Source organism: Anomaloglossus baeobatrachus, chromosome 2 (assembly GCF_048569485.1).
Source record: "Anomaloglossus baeobatrachus isolate aAnoBae1 chromosome 2, aAnoBae1.hap1, whole genome shotgun sequence".
In the NCBI taxonomy this organism is placed as follows: domain Eukaryota; kingdom Metazoa; phylum Chordata; class Amphibia; order Anura; family Aromobatidae; genus Anomaloglossus; species Anomaloglossus baeobatrachus.
In genome coordinates this window covers 121,002,190-121,021,014 of record NC_134354.1, presented here as the reverse complement: position 1 = coordinate 121,021,014, position 18,825 = coordinate 121,002,190, and the positions used below count along the sequence as shown (strand labels likewise).

The 18,825-nt window shown below is 43.0% G+C and overlaps 1 long non-coding RNA gene across 1 annotated transcript; it reads left to right on the top strand.

Annotated features, from left to right (window-relative positions):
• The first annotated feature begins 17,109 nt into the window (after positions 1 to 17,109).
• Positions 17,110 to 17,640, top strand: LOC142284775 (uncharacterized). Its single transcript, XR_012746255.1, has 3 exons — positions 17,110 to 17,187; positions 17,309 to 17,450; positions 17,553 to 17,640. It is a non-coding gene; the product is annotated as an uncharacterized LOC142284775 (long non-coding RNA).
• Positions 17,641 to 18,825: the final 1,185 nt, after the last annotated feature.

The following is an 18,825-nucleotide window of genomic DNA, read 5'->3' as shown; positions in this document are numbered from 1 at the left end:
GGCACAAGATGGGCGACGGAAAGCACAAGATGGGAGACGGACGGCACAAGATGGGAGACGGACGGCACAAGATGGGAGACGGACGGCACAAGATGGGAGACGGACGGCACAAGATGGGAGACGGACGGCACAAGATGGGAGACGGACGGCACAAGATGGGCGGCGGACGGCACAAGATGGGCGGCGGAAGGCACAAGATGGGAGACGGACGGCACAAGATGGGCGACGGACAGCACAATATAAATATAATATATAGAAGACTGGGAGTGCATTATAATATATGGAGAATTACGAGGGGTATATTATATTATATATTATAAGCCTACAACCTACAATAGCCTTCAGCCCAGTAGACCACTGCGCAACCAGCTCTGTCCTCACCTATTGTACCATCACCCATTCCCTGTAGACTGTGAGCCCTCGCGGGCAGGGTCCTCTCTCCTCCTATACCAGTCTGTCTTGTACTGTTAATGATTGTTGTACGTATACCCTCTTTCACTTGTAAAGCGCCATGGAATAAATGGCGCTATAATAATAAATAATAATAATAATAATAATTATAATATATGGAGGACTATGGGGAGTGTAATATAATATATGGAGGACTATATCGGTGCATTATATTATATGGAGGAATATGGGGGTGCATTATAATATATTGAGGACTCTGGGGAGTGTATTATATAGAGGACGATGAGGAGTGTATTATAATACATGGAGGACTATGGGGAGTGTATTATAATTATGGAGAACTGTGGAAAGTCTATTATACTATATGGACGACTATAGGATTATAATATATGGAGACCTATGGGGTGTATTATACGATATGGAGGACTATGGGGGTGCATTAGAATATATGGAGGACAATGGAGAGTGTATTATAATATATGGAGAACTATGGGATGCATTATAATGTTGATAAATGTAAAGTAATGCATCTAGGACGGAGTAATCCTATAACTGCGTACACATTAAATGGAAGTAACCTCAGGACTACAGAACAGGAGAAGGACTTGGGTATTCTTATTACAAATAAGCTGAGCAGCAGCACTCAATGTCAGGCAGCAGCTGCTAAAACAAGATTTTAGGGTGTATAAAAAGAGAGATTAGATCCCGTGATCCCAACGTATTGTTACCCCTCTATAAATCACTTGTAAGGCCACATCTGGAATATGGGATCCAGTTTTGGGCTCCACATTTTAAAAAGGACATTCAGAAGTTAGAGTCAGTTCAAAGGTGGGCAACTAGACTATTACAAGGAATGGAAGGCCTCTTATATGATGACAGGCTGAAAAAGTTAGATATGTTTAGCTTAGAAAAAAGACGTCTCAGAGGAGATCTCATTTATATGTACAAATACATGTGTGGTCCATATAAAGGACTGGCACATGACTTATTTCTTCCAAAGACAATACTAAGGACCAGGGGGCATTCACTGAGAGTGGAAGAAAAGCTATTCCGGCAGCTAAATAGGAAAGGGTTCTTTACAGTTAGAGCAGTCAGATTGTGGAATGCCGACCACAAGAGGTAGTAATGGCAGACACTATAACAGCTTTTACTAAAAGGGCTGGATGATTTCCTCAGTACAAACAACATTGTCGGTTATAAGTGACTTAGGGACAAAATGTATAATTGGTGGAGGAAGGTTGCACTAGATGGACCTAGGTCTTTTTTTCAAACTATGTAACTGTAACTATATAATATATAGAGCACTATGGGGAGTGTATTATCATATATATGGAGAACTATAGGGGTGCATTATAATATATGGAGAACTATGAGGAGTGGATTATAATATATGGAGGACAATGGGGTGTATTATACTATATGGAGGACTATGGGGGTGTATTATAATATATGGAGGACTATGGGGGTACATTATAATATATGGAGAACTATGGGGAGTGTATTATAATATATGGAGGACTATAGGGGTGCATTATAATATAGTGAGGACTATGGGAGTGCATTATAATATATATAGGACTATGGGGAGTGTTTTATAATATATGGAGGACTATGGAGGTGCATTAAAATATATGGAGGACTATGGGGACTGTATTATATTACATGGAGGACTATATGGGTGCATTATAATATAGGGAGGACTATGGGGGGTGCATTATAATATATTTAGGACTATGGGGAGTGTATTATAATATATGGAGGACTATGAGGAGTGCATTATAATATATGGAGGGACTATGGCGTGTATTATAATTAGTGTTGAGTGGACCCGGATCGGGGTGCACGATCCGGATCCGTTTTTTTCTCTCTCTCTTTCTCGTCCCGGATCCGGCTCCCCATTGTTTTACATGGACGCGGATTCCGGATCGGATCCGGACTTCTGCGGCAACCCGATCCGGATCTGCCGGACCCGGATTATAACCGATCCGCTCAACTCTAATTATAATATATGGAGGACTATAGGGAGTGTATTATATTAAATAGAGGACTATGGGGAGTGTATTATAATAAATGGAAGACTATGGGGAGTGTAAGATGCATTATATTATATGAAGATCTATGGGGAATGCATTATAATATATGGAGGACTATGAGATGCATTATAATATCGGATATTATATCTGGATATCGGAGTATGGTAAAGTTGGGTGCTGAGGGAAAGAGCCAAGTGTCAGTGTAATTATCCTGTACCCCATCGGGACAAGGGTGGTCCAGGTCCAAATTCTGCACCGGGGCACATCGAACTCTAGTTATGCCACTGGACTTGGGGATTTATTTTTTGTCTGTTCATTCACATTCATTGCGCTCAGAGCTTTCCATTTCTTATGTAACTTCACTATATGACATCTGGATTTTTGTGACTGTAAGGCAATGCACACATGTTGAGTATTTGGTCAGTTTTTTACCTCAGTATTAGTAAGCCAAAACCAGGAGTGGAATAGTCAAAGGAAAAGTATAATAGAAATACAGGCACCACTTCTGCACTTCTTACCCACTCCTGGCTTTGGCTACAAATGCTGAGTAGGGATGAGTGAACCCGAGCTGTAAAGTTCGGAGTTCATACAGAGGCTCTAACTCAAACATGGACTTTTCAGCAGCGCAGCGATACAACAAGCTTTTTAGCATGAGACGCTGCTGTGAAGAAAATTAAATAAAATAAAAAAAAAAAAGACTTGAAGTCCACCCTATTTTTGATAACCAGCACAGTTAAAGCAGACAACTGGGGTTTGGTATTCTGAGGCTGGAATGGCCTATGGTTATTGGACTCTTCCCAGCCTAAAAATACCAGTCCGTAGCCGTCCCAGAAGGTATCGGTGCATCTGTAACAGGGTGCAACATAGGCATGAGATGCCAGTGTATATGACCATTTAATGCTGTAGCTTAGATTGGCCACAAGGTGCCACTGTGGAGCAGAGTATTTATGTAAACATACCTTAGTTGACTTGCAGCCTGGGAGTGGGCGGAGCCAAACAGAACCCGGGCAAACTGAAAAAGGAAGTGTATGGGGCTGTGAGAGGCTCTTCCTGGTGACCTGGCATGTCGGACTACTGTGTTTCTTTGGCTATATACGCACTAGAAAAGTAATTTTTCTCTAGAAAATTTCTTGAGAAACTTCTGGGAGTTGAAGATTACCGCACCTGCGGTAAAAAACCGCACCAAAACCACGGGAAAAACGCATGCGGTTTTTTTTATGCTGTATCTGTAATAAATAATATAGATAATAGATAGATAATCGATAGACAGACAGATAATGGATAGAGGGATAGATGAATAGATAGAGAGATAGATGAGAAAGACATATATAATGTCCCACCTCCCTGCATATTCTAAGCTGGCACCCTTTAGTGACTTTCATGTGGCACTAAAAGGGTGCTTAGCCTTGTATTTAGCCAAAAAATAAATAAATAATTTAAAAAAAAATGATGTGGGGTCCCCCCTCTTTTGTAGCCAGCTCGGGTAAAGCAGATAGCTGCAGCCTGCAGAACACAGCTGGCAGCTTCACCTTGGCTGGTAATCCAAAACAGAGGGCACTCCACGCTGTTATTTTACATTAAATAAATAATTTAAAACAAAAAACGTGGGGTCCCCCAGAAAATTGGATCACCAGCCAAGGTAAAGCGGACAGCTGGGGTCTGATATTCTCAGACTAGGGAGGTCCACTGTTATTGGACACTCCCCAGCCTAAAAATAGCAGGCTGCAGCCGCCCTAGAAGTGGCGCATCCATTAGACGTGCCAATCCTGGCGCTTCGCCCCAACTCATCCCGTTGCCCTGGTGCGGTGGCAAACGGGGTAATATATGGGGTTGATGCCAGATGTGTAATGTCACCTGGCATCAAGCCCTGGGGTTAGTGATGTCACGCGTCTATCAGATATCCGACATCACCAACCAAGTCAGTAAGAAATAAAAAATAGACAACAAAAAAAGTTTTAATTTGAAAAAACACTCCCCAAAACATTCCCTCTTTCACCAATTTATTGAAAAGAACAATCAATTCCACGTCCAGCGTAATCCAATAAGGGGGTCCCACGGCGATCCATACCATAGTCACTGTCCCAGTCAATGAAGAACAGAATGTTCCCCATTGGCTGGGAGAGCAATGCAGTGACCTGAGCTAACATCAATAGGTCAGCCTAGGTCACTGCAGGGGATGACGAGCGCTTACTTCAGGAGGTTAGATGAGATCATTACCTACAGTGACGATCTCCTGCACTGCTGATGTCAGCGCTGTCACTGACTTCTATGCCCCCCGCGTTCTCAGCAGTATCGCGAGAGCCCGTGACGTAACCGCTAATGACAGTCTCGGGCCGCCCGCGAGACGGGCATAGATGGCAGTGACAGCGCTGACGTCAGGAGGCAGGAGATCGTCACAGCAGGTAATGATCTCATCTAACCTCCTGACAGCAGCGCTCGGCATCCCCCGCGGCTGCCAGCACTGCAGCGTGACAAGCTGCTGACACTGCGGGCAGACACTGACACTGCTGTGCTGGCAGCCGCGGGGCTGGAGCGGGACACAGACTGCATGGGCACCTGGAGGTCACACGGAATTGCTTCTGTGCGGCGTCCAGGGAGTGTGATCTGTGTGTTTACTCTGCTCCGCTTCCTCTTCCTGGCATAATGACATCACTTCCTGCAAAACCGCAGGCAGCGATGAACATTACCGCAGGTAAATCGCGGCTATAACGAGGGTATACCGCACATCATTTGCTAGCTGCAGTATACCCCCGGTATTTCGCGATTACATTACAGTGAATGGAGTGAAATACCGCAGGTACCTGCGGAAAAGAAGTGACATGCACATTTTCTCAAGAAATTTTCTCAAGAATTTCTGCTCAAAGAATTTTCTTGAGAAAAAAAACGCAGCGTGCGCACAGCTATTTTTTTTCCCCATAGGTTTTGCTGGGAAATGTCTGCAGAAAGATTTCAAACATTTCTCAAGAATTTTCCACAGGAAAACCGCGGGTAAAAACACAGTGCGCGCACAGGGCCTTTGGTGGATTTTTCTTCTTTTTGTGTTTCCTGTCTTTTTGTCGTGTTTGTTTGTTTTGTTGGTTTTTTTTTGTGGTTTCTACTGAGAAGGACCGGGTGGAGATTGCCTGAAGGAAGAAGACCGTTTTAACTGCTGTGCGAGCAGGTGACCGACGCCATCTTGAAGAAAGGTCGGAGCTCTGATCACCGCCAAAGACGGAGGGATCTGTGTGCTTTAAATGGACCAAATCATTTCTGAGTAACAATTGGTTTGAAAGCTAAAGCTGAAAAGGACTGTACTTCTTGTTTTATCCTGGGACATCCCCTCCGAAAAGAAGCCTGTGAGAGTTCAGGCTGTGTGGCTCTAAAAGTAATAGGCTAGTGCTAAGGCTGCTTCCACACTTCCGTCTTTTTCAATCAGTCACAATCCGTTTTGTGACTGATGCGACTGATGCGACTCCATTGCAGATAGTGTTAAAAATGATGCGAAGGATCCTGGGGAAAAAAACGGATCCGTTGTATTTATTTATTTTTTTTTTTACCCTGCCAGTGAAAAAACTATATTAATCCATGCCGAGAGAGAATATTTTGTGACCAGAATTGAATTTACAGTCGAACTGGCCATGCCCAGAGTAAAAAACGGATCCGTCGCCTGATTCCGACGGATGACGACGGATTCCAGTACCCATAGGCTTCCATTATAAAACACGAAGGAAGCCGGCGGAACCGTCGCTGTCCGTTTTTTCAACGTATACAAAAAACGTTACATTCTGCGTTGCTTCCGCCCGACGGTCAGTCATTTCACGACTGATCCGTCGCAAAACGAATACAACGCAGGGCCATCAGTCACAATCCATCGTTAATTCAAATCTATGGGAAAAACTAAATCCTGCAAATTATTTTGCAGGATTCAGTTTTTTCTCAAAGCGACACATTGTGAATGAGGGAAAAAGACAGAAGTGTGAAAGCAGCCTAAAGTAACAAGTTCGCCTCTGCTACATTGTAGTGTCTGGAGACAGTGAGGTATAGGACACTGTGTAGTAAGATATGTATATATGTTTGCTTGATTCTGAGGGATTATTGGGGGAAAAAAGCCAGGTACCCCTGTTAGGGCACACTCACACGAGCATATAAATCTGACGAGTGCAATGCGAGAAAATTTCGGATTGAACTCAGCCCCATGTTAGACAATGCTGCAGCTCAGATCAGCAATTTTTTTCCTCAGCCCTAAACGGACTGAGGAAAAAATTGCAGCATGCTGCGATTGTCTGCGAGAGCCGTATTTCTTGCACCCATTCAAGTGTATGGGTGCGAAAGAAACATCAGACTGCACTCGGATGTTATCCCAGTGCAGTGCAATATACACACAGGCTGACAATGGAGGAGATGGAGGGGATTAACCCCTATCTCTCTTCCGCAGCGCCCCGCCCTCAGCTTCACAGCTGTGACCCGATCGCAAGATCGGACCACATTCGCATGACACTCGGTTCATGCTCGCAGGAGAGCTTAAGCCAGGGGTCATTAGCATATCACATCTGTTGCTCTCGCATCAGATGCCATACGCTAAATGTGTCTGCAGCCTTATATTGTGAATATTGTGTGTGGGAGGTGGGTGTAGGATTGTATTCCTGGAAGGACCACATGTCTGCGTCTGGAGTAGCGTCCCTGGCTAGGCCCCATCATTAGAGAGGGGAGTAGCTGGGGAAGTATAATCCAGTCCCTGTCCTGCAGACTGACACTTGAGGTCTTCCAGGCTGCATAAATTGTATTTGTATGTTGCGGGCTGTTGTGGTTTATAAGCTGTGGAGATTCTGTTGTTTTCAAACTAAGTTTATCATCTTTGTGTGATCAGGTTCTTCTATAGCACAACCGTATCGTTGTGTCCATCGCGACGTGCATCCAGTCATTACACACCCATTAGATAAGCCAATTCTGGCTCTTTGTCTCAACTCTTCTTAATCCCCTGATGCAGTGGCAGTCAGGGTAATACATGTGGGGTTTATGTCAGCTGGGTATTGTCAGCTGGCATCAAGCCCTTAGGTTAGTAATGGAGAGGCGTCTATCAGACAACCCCACTACTAATCCAGTAGGTGTAGAGTTAAGAAAACACACACGAAAAAATTGTTTATTTGAATAAATACTCCCATTGGATTACATTGCAACTTCCAGAATTTCTTTTTACTTAATAAATTGGTCTTTATTCAAATAAACTATTTTTTTCTGAACCCTAGCTTAAAGTGAGCTATTTCTTGTACAAATTCAAAACAGTACGAACTGTAAATTTATATATCAGTCACTGGGGTTAGGGCCCATCTTGATGTTAGTTTTTCATGTACATGTTCTATTAGTATTTTTTACAGATACAACACGTACTCATTATAGTCAATAGAGCTGTTCCCATGTCAATGTTTTTTGAGGACCAAGTGTTTGCAAAAAAAAATCCTATCCAATTTGAATCCATTTTTTCACGACTCATGTATTGGCGTATAATTGAGATCAATGGGGGACATGAGCATATTTTCGGAAGATTATCCAGAAAAGTGCTTGAATCCCCCATTGACTTCCATTATACGCAGATACTCGAGTCACACCCATCTGAGTATGGGTTATGATTACCCATTACCTGAGTATGGTACTGCTTGCTCATTGTTACTGGTAATACACAGCTTATAGCAAAGAATCCACCAATCACAATAGTTGATGTCACATCTGACCCTGCTCCCCCTCCCTTCACAATGACCTTTGCACATATGGCCTCAAAACAACATATAGGGTTGAGATCTGAGCATTCTGAGCTAATGTATATGTGTTATTTCCTAAAAAAGGAAGTCTGAGTTTAAAACTGCCCCAGTGGCCAGTGAGAAAATTACGAGTTTTATTTTTAATAAAGATTGTGATATGGGGGGAAACTGTGACGGGTGTGTAGCAGCATTTGGCTGCACAAAATGCTCCTGGACTTTCTACTGTTCCTGCTGTCAGTATTCATTGTATTAGGTAGCTTTCCTGCTGGGTTTTCATCTCTTCTCCTTTAAGACTGAGCCGAGCCCTTCTTCCATGCAGCTGCTGATTATCAGTATTCTCCATGTGCTTAAATGCTCCAATCTTGCCTGGACTTGTGCTGGTGATATTATTCTGTTCATTCAAGCTCTGGATGCAAGCAGGTGGCTTGGACTCAGTTGTGGTTGTGTTGCTGAAATTCTACCTAAGTTATCTATGGATAAGTAATTCATGCATTTTCTCCCTGTGTGTCCTCCTTGTGTCTTTTCTAGTGTTTAGTTGGGTTGATGAAAAGTTCATCCCACCTGTTCCGTATTTAGGGTCCAGCACTAGAGATACCTAGGGTCAGGTATCCAGCTCGGCGCATAGGTGTGGAACCTATCTAGGGTGGTGAGGGACCCCAGGAACCAGCAGTAGGTTTGTTCAGGGGTCACCATCTCCCCCTTCCCTGGACGCAGGGGTCCCCTTTCATTCCATTTTGCCACTTGTTTGGTACTTCACCGTATCTAGTGTGACACTAATGTCATTCTAGGGTCAGGTATTGGGCTTGATGCTTAGGTGCGAATCCTATCTAGGGTGGTGAGGGATCCCAGGGACCAGCAGTAGCCTTGGTCAGGGGTCACCATCTCTTCCTTCCACAGACACAGTGTTTCTGTTCCCTTTCCTTTAGCTGTTCGCTTGCTACTTCCCCGTAACTAGCATGACAGAAACATTGACCCCCTCAAAAAAAAATGTTCAAATAGAAACCTGATTCAAACAATTGGTCATTTTCTAATAATGACATATTGCGTTTAAGAGCAGCTGCATCTGCTTTATATTAAGAGAAGTGTGAATGTCACATGTCATGATACCAAGAACCATGATAATTAGTGATGAGCGAGTATGCTTGTTACTACTCGGTACTCGCACGAGTATCACTGTACTCGGGCTACTCGGCGGGTACCGAGTAATTTTGCAATACTCGTGCTTTACTCGTGGTCTTCATCCCTGCATGTTGGCGCTCTTTTGAGAGCCAGCCCTCATGCAGGGATTGGCTGGCAGACCACTGCAATGCCACAGCCCTGTTAGTTGTGGAATTGCAGTGATTGGCTGGCCTGCACAGCGTGACCGAGCCTTTATACCAGCCGGCGCGCTGTGCTCTGTACACAGCCATCTCATATTCCCTGCTTTCCACGCCCACAGGCGCCTATGATTGGTTGCAGTGAGACACGCCCCCACGCTGAGTGACAGGTGTCTCACTGCACCCAATCACAGCAGCCGGTGGGCGGGTCTATACTGTGTAGTAAAATAAATAAATAAATAATTAAAAAAAACGGCGTGCGGTCCCCCCAATTTTAATACCAGCCAGATAAAGCCATACAGCTGAAGGCTGGTATTCTCAGGATGGGGAGCTCCACGTTATGGGGAGCCCCCCACCCTAACAATATCAGTCAGCAGCTGCCCAGAATTGCCGCATACATTATATGCGACAGTTCTGGGGCTGTACCCGGCTCTTCCCGATTTACCCTAGTGCGTTGGCAAATCGGGGTAATAAGGAGTTAATGGCAGCCCATAGCTGCCACTAAATCCTAGATTAATCATGTCAGGCGTCTCCCCGAGATTCCTTCCATGATTAATCTGTAAATTACAGTTAAAAAACACACACACCCGAAAAATCCTTTATTAGAAATAAAAGACACTAACAAAGTCCCTCATTACCAATTTATTAACCCCGACAAACCCTCCATGTCCGGCGTACTCCACGGACTCCGGCGTCGCGTCCAGCTCTGCTGCATGGAAGTGACAGGAGCTGCAGAAGACACCGCCGCTCCGGTCACCTCCACGCAGCTAATGAAGGGAATAGCGCGATCAGCTGCTGTCAGTCAGGTAACTCCCGGCCACCGCTGGATCCAGCGGTGGCCGCGATTAACCTCAGTGACAGCAGCTGATCGCTATACTCACCTCAGTTGGTGCATGGAGCTGACTGGAGCGGCGGTGAGTAGCGCGATCAGCTGAGCTGTCACTGAGGTTACCCGCGGCCACCGCTGCATCCACCGCTGGATCCAGGTAACCTCAGTGACAGCTCAGCTGATCGCTATACTCATCTCATTAGCTGCGTGGAGGTGACCGGAGCGGTGGTGTATTCTGCAGCTCCTGTCACTTCCATGCAGCAGAGCTGGACGCGACGCCGGAGGACTGTGGAGTACGCCGGACATGGAGGGTTTGTCGGGGTTAATAAATTGGTAATGAGGGACTTTGTTAGTGTTTTTTATTTCTAATAAAGGATTTTTCGGGTGTGTGTGTTTTTTAACTGTAATTTACAGATTAATCATGGAAGGAATCTCGGGGAGACACCTGACATGATTAATCTAGGATTTAGTGGCAGCTATGGGCTGCCATTAACTCCTTATTACCCCGATTTGCCAACGCACTAGGGTAAATCGGGAAGAGCCGGGTACAGCCCCAGAACTGTCGCATATAATGTATGCGGCAATTCTGGGCGGCTGCTGACTGATATTGTTAGGGTGGGGGGCTCCCCATAACGTGGAGCTCCCCATCCTGAGAATACCAGCCTTCAGCCGTATGGCTTTATCTGGCTGGTATTAAAATTGGGGGGACCGCACGCCGTTTTTTTTAATTATTTAATTATTTATTTCACTGCACAGTATACACACACCGGCTGCTGTGATTGGGTGCAGTGAGACAGCTGTCACTCAGTGTGGGGGCGTGTCTCACTGCAACCAATCATAGGCGCCGAAAAGCAGGAAAGCAGGGAATAGGAGATTGATTAATGAGCGGCCGGCTTTTTCAAAAGAGGAAAAGCCACCGGAGTTTGAACAGCTGTGCAGCGCCGTGGCAGTGATCGGGGAACGGTAAGTAAGAGAGAGGGGGGGGAACTGACCGACAGACTGTGAGAGGGGGACAGACAAGACAGAGAGAGACAGACCGACGGACTGAGGGAGATAGAATAAAAAAAAAAAATGACCGACATCGCTAGTAAAAAGCACAAAACGTGCGTTTTGGACATCGGAGTGCCACACAAGGTTTTCATGTAAAATCTTTCATGTATTAATCTCAAAAAGTAACATACACCAGCTCTATCTCACTATTGGGTATGTGCCCTTAACATTTCCGCCATGAAAATTCATTTTGGTGTCATTTTGGAAGGTTTTCTGGTGAGTCCGTAAAAATGGCGTAAAACTTGGACAAAATTGTTCACAGCTGTGACTTTTGAGTGATAAATGCTTCAAGGGGTCTTCCCCATGCTGATGCCATGTCATTTGAGCACTCTTCTGAGACTTTTGTGACATTTTTAGGGTTTCTACATGCTGCCGGGGGGTCATTTCACAAAAATACTCGGGTCTCCCATAGGATAACATTGGGCTCGGTGCTCGGGCCGAGTACACGAGTATCTTGGGAGGCTCGGCCCGAGCTTCGAGCACCCGAGCTTTTTAGTACTCGCTCATCACTAATGATAATACATTAATATGAAGGTGGTGTATGATTCTGGAGTTAGTTTACACAATTGCAGAATACAGTCTTGTCGGATATCATTTACAGGGCTTTATTCTTCATTAGAAATATCAGTTGAGTGGATGTAGAGAGCAGTGTCATGTATATACAGCACACAACTTGGCACATCATGGACCTCGGTACAGCGGATCCTGTTTTTGCAAGAAAAACGCATGTGTTATTTTACTGGATCCTGTCACTTGAAGTTTATGGGCGGGCATTGGAGTCATGTGATCGGGAGTGAGGGGAACTGAACGTGATAGACTGGAAATTCAGAAGGCAGCTGGGGGCAAAAGAGAGAGGAGAGAAGAGAGAGGAGAGGGAGAGAGGAGAGAATAGAGGAGGAGAGAGAGGAGAGGGAGAGAGGAGAGAAGAGAGGAGGAGAGAGGAGAAGAGCGGAAAAGAGAGGAGATAAGAAGAGAGAAGAGAGGAGAGAGAAGAGAGGAGAGAAGAGAGAGACTGTGATCATGCCAGGCTGGTTTCTGGCCAAGCAGGATCCTGTCTATTAGCATGCCAGCATTCACATGCGTTTGCATGCTGTTTAGTCAGGATCCAGCAATTTGCAGTATTTGGACGCAGCTCAAAAACGCTACAAGTAGCGTTTTTGAAAAAAGTTAAAAAACTGCAAGTCGCTGGATCCTCACTATAACGCACGCAAACGCAGGTGAATGTATGTTGACGCGAGTCCATTGCAAATGCATTGAAATGAAAACGCTTTTGTACTGGATCCGTTTTTTCGTTAAAAAAAAACGTTCAGGACGCATCATAAAAAAAATGTAGTGTAAAAGCAGCCTAAATTGCTCCACTGTGGACAAGGTGATATTGGTCTGAAGGGCAGGTGTGAAATTGAGTTTGCTGGTCCATGATATCTAACAGCTCATGTCGGCACCACTTTCCCAAGATCAGAGAAATCCTATTCAGAGGTTGTCTTGTCAATCATTGTCACGGGTCTTGTATTTGCTGTGCAAGCTTTTCAAGCAGAACTGGTATTAGCAGCTTTGTATTCAGTGGGTTTTATTTATATTTTTTTCTACATTTAAATATACAATGTCATTGGTATTGGTTTTGCTCATGACAAAATATTATAAGCGTCATTGCTTTACTACAAAATGTTATAAAATAGGCAGAAAAAAGCAAATTATTGGGTATTTTCTTTTTTTTTTTAGTATAGATCAGCATTTTTTCTTACACAAAGGGTATCCACCACATCAGAACCTCACAGACTGCCCAACTGCTAGCCACATAAAGCTGCTTAACGGTCTGTTAATAAAGCCCCCGGTGTCGAGCTTCTGTTGCAGCGTCTGCCACTCTCAGCTTGACCATTGGCTATCGGCCTGCTGACGGCTATCCCTAATTAAACCTAGCAATCCTATTCAGTATTGATCAAATACATACGTCTGCCTGGTTGCCAGTGTCTCCAGTAAATGCACCATATATGTAAGAGGTGAACTATAAGTTACTCAGACCTTTCTCTCTTCCAAATGTAGTTGTGTTGTTTTTCATCATCATTCATCCATCATCCATTATCATCTAGATTGCAGAATAAAGATTTTTTATATATTTTTTTAGGAAGCTGGATACATAGTACTATCACAGTAGAGTTATAAAGGTTTCTAACTCACAATACATCGGTAGGTTTTTGTGCATTATTTTTTTATATAATGCTCAATATGAAAATAACTGCCCTGAACAAAAGCCATAATGCTAAAGTGTATATTTATGTTCTGGGAGTGTGCTTGTTAACCAAGTTACTCGTTCAGCAAAACAAGATTTCCCATAGGAAATCATTGCAATGCAGACAATTCGTTCCACAACTTGTTAAATGTCCCATCCTGGTCCCCTATTGTGCCATTCCACACACGTACAAACACACCCAAACACGCACACACACATATTATACTCACCTTACCTTCCATTCCATCGCCGGCCTCCTGGATCTTTCAGTTCGCCGGTACAGGATGTATATCGGTTAACCATCGCGACAAGGGAGGAACGTCCGCTGCCAGAGCGCTGACGCCAAAGGCAGGAGCCGATTGCCTCTGATTGGCCAGCGCGCTGCCTTTGAGTAGCGGCTAACAGCCGAAGTTACTCCCTCGTCGCGATGGTTACCGATACACATCCTGTACCGGCAAACTACAAGTTCCAGGAGGCTGGCGATGGAATGGAAGGTAAGGTGAGCATAATATGTGTGTGTGCATGCGTGTTTGTGTGTGTTTGTGCGTGCTTGTGTGTGTGTTTGAGTGGACTGCTAGAGTGGGTTAGAGAGCAGTGGCTGTACGGAACCAGAAGTGTGTGCGGTGAGTGTTTTGCTAGTACAGCAAAGCTCGTAAACCGAGTTACAAATTACAGCAAGCTTTGCTCGTTAGGCGAAATACTCGCTAACTGGGTTACTCGTTAAGCGAGGTTCCACTGTATATACTTTGTGTGTATATATATATATATATATATATATATATATATATAGATAAACTCGCTTTACATGTACAGCATCACAAAATCAATACTGCTTTAGGCTGTGTTCCCTCAACGAGTTTTTGGTGAGTTTTAATGCTACGGTATGTATTTTTGCTGTGTCAATAAACGCAGTGTCTAAGGGTGGCTTTACACGCTACATGGAGGAAGAGACTGTGAGCCTCATCCTGTCTGTGGTTGTAGATGACCCCAGGAAGATGTAAAGCGGGCTTTACATGCTACGAGATTGCTACAGTGATCTCGTTGGGGTCACGGATTTTGTGACGCACATCCGGCCGCTGTAGCGATCTCGTTGTGTGTGACTCCTAGGAGCGGTTTTGGATCGTTGTAAAAACGTCCAAAATCGCTCCTCGTTGACATGGGGGTCCTCTCCCAATTATCGCTGCTGTCGCTTGGGCGAAGTTGATCCTCGTCCCTGTGGCAGCACACATCGCTACGTGTGACGCCGCAGGAACGAGGAACCTCTCCTTACCTGCCACACGCCAGCAATGAGAAAGGAAGAAGGTGGGTGGGATGTTCGTCCCGCTCATCTCCGCCCCTCCGCTTTGATTGGGCGGCCGCTTAGTGATGTCGCTGTGACACCGAGCAAACCGCCCCCTTAGAAAGGAGGCGGTTCGCCGGTCAAAGCAACGTCGCCGAGCAGGTAAGTACGTGTGACGCTGCTGTAGCGATAATGTTCGCTACGGCAGCGATCTTCACATATCGGCATAATGATAGGGGCGGGTGCTATCACGCTCACCATTGCTAGCATCGGCTACCGATGTCGCAGCGTGTAAAGCCCGCTTAAAACCCCCTTCACACATCAGTGATTCCTGTACGTATGACATCCGTGTTCATGCATACTGGAGGCACTGACGTACGCGGACCAATTAAAATCAATGGGTCTGCGCATTTGTGTCCATATAGAGCACACGCATGTTCGTGTGTTCCACACAGAGACAAGTCCGTTTTTCTCCGGCAGCACTGATGTCACATAGAAAACACACTGATGTGATCCGTGTGACTCATACCGGAGAAAACACGTGTCTTTGAAATAAAATTATTTTCTATTCTCACCTGACTCCAGTGCTGCTGTCACTTGCTTCCAGGCCCACTCATTATGCTCATGCATTGCACTGCAGACCCGGAAGCAGCAGCGCCGGAGACATCAGCACCAGGGACAGTAGCGCCGGGGACAGGTGAGTAAAAAGTTCCTGCTCTCCGTGTGCTATAACTTAAGCTATAGCTGAGCTCCGGGAGTCACAGCCAGGGCCGATGCCCACACCTGGCTGTTTAACCCCCTAAATGCTATGATTGGCATGGCAACCCAATGTCAAATCACGACCTCAGTTTTACTATACTGAGTCATACAGTCAGACTGACATGTGTAATGCATTGCCAGGCTTGTGCATTTCAATGCATTACACTAGCGATCAGACTAATAAAAATTAATGTCCCATAGGTGAATTAAGTAAAAAAAAAATGTTCAAGTAAGTTGTAAAAAATACTTTTTAAAAAATCCCAAATAAATAGCAAAAAAATGAAAAAACATATCAATAAACAGGTATATTTATGTAAAAGCAAAAATAAACAAAAAAGTACACATATTTGATATCGCCACATGCAGAACTACCCGTTTTATAAATCTGTCACACTAGTTAACCCCTTCAGTAAACCCTGTAAAAAATAAATAAAAAATGTGGTCAAATTTAGTTTTTTCATCAAACTACTGGAAAAAAAAGTGTGATTCAAAAGACAAATATAAATATGGTATCCTTGAATAGGTCATCTCGTCCCCAAAACCAAACCACCATACAGCTCAGTCGAAAACTAAAAAAGCTATAGCTGTCAGAATATAGCGATGCAAAATCAATTTTTTTTCTATAAAATTGTTTTTATTGTGTGAAGGAGGCAAAACATAAAAGAAAAACATAAATGATGTATCGCTATAATTGTACTGACTTAAGAAATAAAGCCGTGTTATCACTTTTACCAAACAGTGAACGACATAAAAAAAACCTAAAAACTGTTTCTGAATTGCTAGTTTTTGTTCATTCTGCATCCCAAAAATCGGAATAAAAAGCAATCAAAAAGTGTTATGCGCCCGAAAATAGAAATGGTACCAATAAAAAAAAAAATAAACACATCCCGCAAAAAAATAAGCCTACTCATGACACTGCGGAAAAATTAAAACCTTATAGCTTTCAAAATATGGTGATGCAAAAACTTTTTTAAAGCGTTATTTTAGTATGTGACACTGTGCAGTATAAGGCTATGTTCGCACGTTGCGTTTTTTACCGCGTTTCTGCAGCGTTTTTGGCAGCAGCGTTTTTGGGCAAAAAGGCATGCGTTTTTGATTTCCAGCAAAGTCTATGGTAAAAGCAGAAATCCTGTCTGCACTTTGCTTTTTTTTCAGCAGCGTTTAATTTGCATATTTGTGGTCAAAAACCATGCTGAAAAAGAAGCAGCATGTCAGTTGTTTTTGCCATTTCTGCAGCGTTTCCTTAACATTGAAGTCAATGAGAAATGTGAAAACGCATGTTGAAGTGAATAATCTGCGTTTAATGTGCGTTTTACATGCTTTTTACCAGCGTTTTCCAAACCAAAAACGCAGGTGCAGTAGGCAAATAAACCAGGCACAAACGTCATTACCTACATCACTTCCTTTGTACTATAAATACAGAGCTGAGTATGTTTCAGTGCCTGCTACTATTGTGATTTCTCATAATAGATAAACTTTGATCTACTGAAATTTATAATGGCTTGGTTCCAGCGAATGAAGATCGATGTTGCAAAATTAATTGCTATGGTAAGTACCTGATTTATTTTTCATTATTTTGCTTAAAAAATGTTATAATGATAATGCCAAGCTTTATAATCTTATAAATTTAGTAATCACTTCTTTACAAATTTGTAAAATTATGTTACAGGTTGAATCCATGCCATGCCTTTGGGATCCCACATGCCCTGAATACATGCAAAAAAACAAGAGGATGGACTGTTGGGGAACAATCTGTGCTGAACTGTTCCCACAATGGCATGAGGCTGATGCAGCCTTACAACATAAAATTGGTATATTTCTTGTTTAAATTAGTTGTTTTTATACTGTTACTATACTTATTAAAATTAATTTAAATTTTTGTTTTTTTTTGTTTCATTGCACAATTAAAATAGAGCTTGATGTGCGGAAAAGGTGGCGTTCAGTTAAGGACAGATTTCACAAGATAAGGAATGAGGGCATGAAAAGTGGCAGTTCCCCTAAAAAACCAAATTTCATCTATTATGATGAGCTGTCATTTCTATGCACAAGTCGGAAAAATAGAGAGTAGGTATTCATGTAACAGTATGTTAAAATTGTTTTATGACAATAATGTTATCATCACAATAAATTACATTGTATTTAATTGTTTTTTATTTTTTCTTTCAACTCAACAGAACTTCAGGAAATGTAGCAGCACAAACACCTGTTGATGATGAAGAGGGGCAAGAGAGCCTTCATCAACCACACCAGGAAGGGCCATCAGCCAATATAGATCAATTTTCATCAGAACATGAAGGGGATATAGAAATTGGTACTGTTCAAGATAAATCACCACCTAGACCTACAATAATTACCTCAGGTCCCACAAAATATATTAAGCCAAAAAACAAAAAAAAAAACACCAAAAATATCCAATTAGAGGAGGACGTTATTTGTAACGAAACCTTAAAATTATTGAATACTAGTGCCAAAGAAGATGACATTGATCATTTTGGCATTAGTATTGCAGGTAGAATCAGAAAAATTAAAGATGAGAAGAAAAAAAATACATGCATGACAGCCATATGTGGGATGCTGACTTGCTATGAGGAAGAGGGTAGTTTCCCTTCCTCTGGCGCAATTATTTCTAAAATTGAACAAATTTTTGATGAAGTCAAAAACCCACCAGCACAAAAGAATACAGCTACTATTGCCCAAAACCCAATCTACATACAAAAACCTTATTCTCTAAATACAAATACATATAATCAAAATGTGCCCCAACAATATTTGCATCCAGCCATACAAACTCAAAAACCACAATCTAGCCAAATGAATATACAACCCCCGTTAAATGTTAATTTGCATTCCCAACAACCACCACAAGGATATTTCAGCAGGCAATTATTTTCTGAACCTTAATTTCATAATGATCTATTCTTATGTTTCTGTTTTATAAAAAATTATGTATTTTTCCTAAATATCAATTATATGTTGCACATATGTTGAAATGTGCATAAAAATGGCTTTATGACGTAAATAAAGCTTTGAAAATAAATTATTTTATTTGTGACATCAAAATCTGTGTTTGTATACTTTAATTTTGCAACATATCAAGTGTTTTCATGTTCAATCTTGATGATTTTAGAGTTATCATTGCTTCAGGAAGTGACATCATAACAAATTAACATAAACAAGACAGGAAAG